General features: G+C 45.6%; 1 pseudogene; it reads right to left on the bottom strand.

The window, feature by feature from the left end:
* Positions 1 to 1789: 1789 nt before the first annotated feature.
* On the bottom strand, positions 1790 to 5721 carry LOC132236115 (large ribosomal subunit protein uL11-like; annotated as a pseudogene).
* Positions 5722 to 6659: the final 938 nt, after the last annotated feature.

The following is a 6659-nucleotide window of genomic DNA, read 5'->3' as shown; positions in this document are numbered from 1 at the left end:
AACGAAAGCTTAAGGAATGAACTTCAATGAAAAAAGACAAGGAAAATACCACCGTCTTCAAGACCAGTTTCTTTATTTTGGGGACACAAAGAAGCTAAATAACCCACTGAGTCATCCGGCTTTCAGTACGTGCTGCAAGCCTCCTATTTTTGCTCAGTATCTTCCCTTTTGTTGATCTTGAAAACAAAAGCACTGAAACTATGCTTTGCAAAGCCACCCTAACATCTTATTCTGCAATTATCTTTGTGGGGCTGAGTCATAAGTAGATACACTTAAATCAAATGGTAATGCCTTCATACATTTTTATCGACTTGTTTTGGGTACAGAGCATTTAAAAGCGCAATCAGTGTGAATGAACTAGAGAGAAATGGACCCGTAGCAAGAGCAATTTTCAAGACCAGTCCAGACAGTCAGTTGAGACATCACGCTGTACACAGTAAAAGTAAAAGGGTGGTGGAATGGTGGGAAGACTGGGTTTGAGACTCAGACACCAGACCTGGGTTTGAGTCTCACTTAATCTTTCTGAGTGTCTATTTCCTTGCCTGAAAAAGAGGGATAGTGAAGTCTTTTATATATGAGTAAACCCCCTATCCTATCATAATGATGAGCATGGAATAGGTATTTTAAGTAGTGGCTTATTAATAAGGGAAAATATTAGACAAATTAAATTACTTTAATGTGGCAAAAGTTAACTATTTTAGTTTCAAATCCATGGAACCCATGCTTTCTAGGCCATTGCAGACTGGCCGGGGACAACCAAGTCATAACTCGATCGTTTCAAAGATAATAAAAAGCAGCCTCTGGTTTTCAGTTCCTTGCAGTGGAATCACCGAGCCTCTAGAAGGATCTCTGGGTGGTCCCGTCTCCTCTTGGCGGCCAGTGAGGTTCTGCCGTGGTCCAGCTCTCTCCACACACACCTGGCCTGCACCTGCCACTCATTCCTGCAGATGTGTGCTGTGTCTCCCACCCTCACTCAGGTTCTCTGCCACTGACGCCTCTGTACCACCATTATTTCCAGCTGCTGATGTTGGCAACCTCACTCAACCCTGCCCAGCCCCGTGGCATCAGTGAGAAGACATTTGCAGTTCTTCCAGAAGCTGCCCTCCGTTTCCACAATGCTGCTTCTGTGTGAGCTCTAGAATGCTCATTTCTCTTACAAGCCCATCATTTGAGTCAAAGGATTCATGAAGGACCCTGGATCGCATCTCTCCCGGCTCCTCACCAGCAAGTGTCCCTGGATACCGCCCAGGGCAGCAGTGTCCCCAGGCTCAGGGTGAGGCAGGTGTCTGCGTTGGGGAAGTAGTGAGGCCTCAGGGTGTCAGGCCTGAAGGTTCTGAGGGCACAGGGAGACACACACAGGCCCGGGGCCAGCTTCCACAGAACCGGAGTGAGGGTGGCAGACTCAGCTCTGAGGGCACAAGGAGTGGTGAGATTCGCCCAGCAGAGACCCAAGTTCAGGGCCCTGGCTTTTTCCTAATGTTTTCTGGTTGTATTCCTTTCCCCACCACTTCTCCAGCACAGTCAGTGTATTTGGATATACACTAGATACGACTCTATGAAAGGGCCTTGGGAGTGGTTTGGAATGTCGTGGGGAGAGGTGATGCTGTTGGTTGGCTTTGCACAGGACTGAATCCCAGGGTGACTGCAGGGCCACCTCTCCACGCTTCCAGAGACCCTCCGATGTTCACCAGGTGGCGGCTCCTTCTAGATACAACTATTCAGAAAATGAGCCCCCCCTTTTTTTTTATCGTTAAATGATCTTCAATTGCAACATTTTCCTTTGTAGTGCTTAACTAGCTGGGCATTCCACCCCACCACTGTTGATGTCATCTATGATGTCGTGAGGGTGGCGGCCATCAACATTGCAGCCCCCAGACTAGGCAGTCCCAGCATCACTTTAATGCTTCCAGGGAGTTCTCTAGCTGAAGGTCGGTGCCGCATCTGCCGGGCAAGGCTGACAACCTCATCAAGAGTGATATTCCCACTGTGCTTCATGTTTCGTTTGGTTTTGTTTTGTTTTGCTTCTTTCTGTCTTTTGGCGATCCTTTGAGGGCTTTGGTGATCAGGGCAGAGGCAGAAGGCACTGACTCCAACTGGGCCTGTCTGTTCTGAAGGGTCAGTTTCACTGTAATCCTCGGACCCTTCCAGTCACCGGTTGCTTTAGCAACGTCATCACCAGCCTTTTTGGGAGACAGGCCCAGGGGGTCGATCTTGGGGGCCAGGAAAGATGTGGCACCCACTTCCCCACCAGTCGCCTTCAGGTATAGGACTTCGAGGCAGTTGGTTTCGGATGGACCCGGATTCTGGACAACTGAAGAAAATTGCACCTAAGCCTCTTTTGAGCTGAAAGCCGAAAAAGCCTGAAGATGCTTTATCTTCCTATTCTACGCCACCTCCGCCCACTATTCCCCCTCTAAACCATTATTACTCTTAGGTCTCTTCCAGTGTCTGGGAGAATGAGGTTCCTTCCTACTTAGCCCCCAGGTCTGATTGTTGGGCTTTGGGTTCCAGCTCCTCTGAGAGTGGATTTCACCTGCCGGGCGCTGGTCCCCTGACAACCCTGGAGGCTCAGCTGCGCTCCAGCTCTGACGTGGGCAGCAAAGACGAAGATCCCCCACGGGAATCAGTGTGAGTCTCCGTGTGGGACTGACCGGGAAGCAGTGCCCTACTCCCCCCATACGGCCTCTGAGTTGGTGTCCTTTTTCCTCCCATCCTGGGCATTGGACTCCTCACTAGAGTTCCCCCTCCCGAGTTCACTCCCTTCTCTGGCCTGGCTGGTAAAATTAGAAATCTGTCTTGGTCCCTCTCATGGCAACTTCAGAACATACTGATTCCTCCCGGATATTAGCTTGGCCCACCCAGAGCTGGTGGGTGCCCTGAGCTCAACAGTCAGGTCTGGCAGGAGTCTGCACAGCCCACCTATGGCAGGATTCACTGTGCTGTGGCTGGGCACTGGGGGGCCCCTGTGCCTCCCCTCGGATCTGCACTGGCCTCGGCATGACTGGAGAACACTCTCACGCGTGCTCTCGGAGCTTTCTCTCACCCCAAAGAATCCCTGAGGTCAGCTTCTAGCGCCAGGCACACAGCATACCCTCAGGGGGAAGAACCCACCACGTCCGCGCCCTGCCTATCTCTTAGAAGCCAGTCCACTATGTGTCCTTATTTAACCCAGTGATGGCCTCCCCTCCCTGCTCAGACATTGTCCACCCCCCAATGTTTGTTCACAAAACTCATCTGCATTTTAAAATCAGCTCTTATCAACTTCTACCCTATGTTAAAAATATTTGACCCTATATTTTATTATTCTTAAATTCACATTCATGTTTTAGGATGTAGACCAGGAAAACTTGTTTTCTGGGGTCTGTGACAAAGAATAATCTCAACCAACCCTAGCCAGTTTGGCTCAGTGGATAGAGCAATCAGCCCACGGACTGAAGGCTCCCAGGTTCGATTCCTGTCAATGGCACAGACCTTAGTTGCAGGCTCCTCCCCGGACCCTGGATGGGACACATGCAGGAGGCAATCAATCCGTGTGTTTCTCTCACATCGATATTTCTCTCTGTCTTTCCCTCTCTCTTCCACTCTCTCTAAAATCAATGAAAAAAATACCCTTGGGTGAGGATAAAAAAATAAAAGAATAGACTCAACCGCCAGCCATTTACAGAACTTTAAAGCGTAGGGAAGTGAGAATCTGTATTGTATTTGAGACTCATGTGTGTCTACTGGCAGGTCTCTCCAAGTCATGCCTTTGTCTTTTCTCTCTTTGTCCTTCATCTTACTGAGCTGTCTGTCCTCTGATATATGTCTCCATCCACGCTATCCATTTTAGAACATAGACTCTCACAGATTAGGTCTATGTTCAAGATGTATTATTCTGGAAAGTACCTATCACAATGACATCTGCACTTAGATTTTTTTTAACTATTGTATTTTCATCATAATGATTATCCTATAATTAAAGTGGGAAGGCAAATTAAAGGCATTATGGTCATTTGGGGACCAATGTGGTACTTTATGTAAAACTGTAAAGGTAATGGGTGTGAAAGTACCTTGTAAAGTATTGTTCGTTATTATTTCAGTTATTCTTATATTATTACATTTTTATAATGTGCCAGTTAAGAAAGGTATATTTCCCTTCATACTGTAATTATGTTTTTAAACAGATAGAAAGCACTCTTAGCCATGCTTCCATTATTTCCTTTACAGCTATTTATTTTCTTTATTCTGTAATAGCTGTGAATGTCTAGGATGATAGCCATAGAATTGTGCCCCTAAAAGAGACTTTAACATTCTTGTCCATTTCTTTGCCTTTAGGCAGAGCTGCCCTTAATAAACCTATTCAGACAGATGAAGGCATCTGCAACTGAAAAAAATAAAGGGGATGTTTTCCTGATTACAGATACAAAGCGTACATTTTAAAAAAGAAGTTCTATGTGTTCCCTGCAGTCAATACCAAGCATTTCTAGTTTGATAAAACAAACAACTGTATTTCCTTTGCTAGTACTTAGAGTAAAAAGCATCGATTGTGGTTTGATATTACTGCTCTTGGTAATGGGTTTCCTGTCCCCTTTCACCCTCATTGCCTCTGTCTACAACCATGACATTTAGAAAATAATACCCTTAGAAAATGGTCAAAACAAGAGGACCAGAATTTTAAAGAAAAAAAAGTGCAAGTCAATACAATAACCATTTTTTTATATTTTTCTCCTATAGTTACTAATACATATACAGATTTTTTTTTAAAAAAACTATAATCACATACTCAATTTTTTTTTCATGTAACATTACATTATAAATTTTCCATAGTCTGACCTGGTGCTGATATCTTCTATTTTAATAAATGTACAATATTTTATTAAGGGAATACAGCAATTCTTGTTTATTTTCTATTATTATATAATGAGAAAATAAACACGTTGGGTTACACAAGTTTCCAAATTTCCAAAAAGTAACACTTGTAGGATTTGGTCTCTGATTCCAAATTACTTTTCCCAATTATTCTCCCAACTCCTCCATCACCAGCCTCGCACGGGTGCTCTGGAGCCGGATGTTTCAGTGACTTTAATTTGCACTAAGTTTGGAATCAGTACCTTTAATGCAATTCATCCTTTGAAAACCAAACAAAGAGCAGGGAAGTCACCTCAGCTGCTGCACACATCCAGTTACTTTAAACATTCAATTAACTTCTGGTAATTAGAGAATCGTCTAGAATCTTCTACCAGGTTATTAAATAGATCAGATACATTAAAAGGGCAGTCAGGAAATGAGCACTGCCCCTTGCCTGCCGACTGCCCCATCTGCACCCTTGCTCTGAGGCCCTTTCATACACGTAGGAATTGAGCGTATTGGAGAAGATTCTCTTTTCTGACCTGGCTGTATTTCTCCCCTCCTGAAAGCCTCTTCAGTGGCTCCTACTGTCCATAAGGAAGTCCCAAACCCTGAGTCCTGGCTCTGAGGCCATGGAAAGGGCATATGGACAGCAGTAACCGAGCACTGGCCGCAGGCTCAGAAGGCCCGGGTTCAAGTCCCAGCGTGTGCTGATATTTCACCCTCCAGTGTGCTTACGTGCACAGTGAGAAGGATAGTATCCATCTCACCAGGCTGTGTAGACGATCAGGTGAGAATCCATTAGGAAGCATCCAGAAGGAAGGACCTTCTGAAGTGACTGCCTTCCTTTCATTCCTCTTCAACCTGGGCTCCGCCTCTTTACCCCACCGCCATGCGTTCCCCACACCCACTGTTGCTTTTCTGTTTCTATAGCTCTGAATATGCAGAATAAGTATTTTCTCCATCAAATGCTTGTCCTTCACGTCTCCAAAATCCGACCTAAGACCCAAGTACGGAGCCCTTCTGGAATGAAATGCACTCCTCCCCCTGGGCCACCGCCTCCCTCGGAGCATCCATCATACTCGGCTGCATGTGAGCACTGTACACGGCGTCTCGCTTGTCTTTTGGAAATGGAGCTTGTTTCTCAATGTCCTTTGTATCCCAAGCACAATGCCTGGTACAAAGTAAGCACCTGCTTATTGTTGGTTTGGTTTGATCCCATCCTATTAGACGCCACCCTTTTCCCCCTGCTCTCCCTTCCCTGACTTTATTCATTGTATCCCATAGGCAGGGAAATTCCACATTGAGCCCATCCACCGTGAACAATAGAGATGGAAGGCTGTGAACTTCCCCTAACCTCCAAACAGGCTCACCAGCATCCCCATAAGTATATGAAATGACAGTCCCGAGAAAGGGAGAGAAAAATAAACCCCAGCCTGTGGAAGAAGCAGCTTCCGCATGTCTACATCTGTCTGTTTTGGGAGGTAGGCCAAAATCAGGGGTCCAAGACTTTTCCAATTCGATTGCATTCCATTTATTATTTATATAGCGCATATTGCTGTAGTCTCTAAGCACTTTAAAATGAAATACACATACCTCTGGGAGCGAACAAGGAAATGAGGAATGGGGGAGGGGGGAGGTGTCGGAACACTGGTTATCACTGTGAGCCTGGGGAATCCTAAGCTGAGACAAGCCGCTCCTCCCCTGTCTGACACAGGTACGCGTAACGTGTTGTTCAATGTCAGGGGCATAAATTTACAATGGGAGCTGGAAGCCAACCTTTGCAAAAAAAAAAAAAAAAAAAAAAAGAAAGAAAGAAAGAAAAGAAAAAA

The sequence above is a fragment of the Myotis daubentonii genome, chromosome 5, assembly GCF_963259705.1.
Source record: "Myotis daubentonii chromosome 5, mMyoDau2.1, whole genome shotgun sequence".
Taxonomy (NCBI): Eukaryota; Metazoa; Chordata; class Mammalia; order Chiroptera; family Vespertilionidae; genus Myotis; species Myotis daubentonii.
This window is presented reverse-complemented; position numbering and strand designations above follow the sequence as displayed.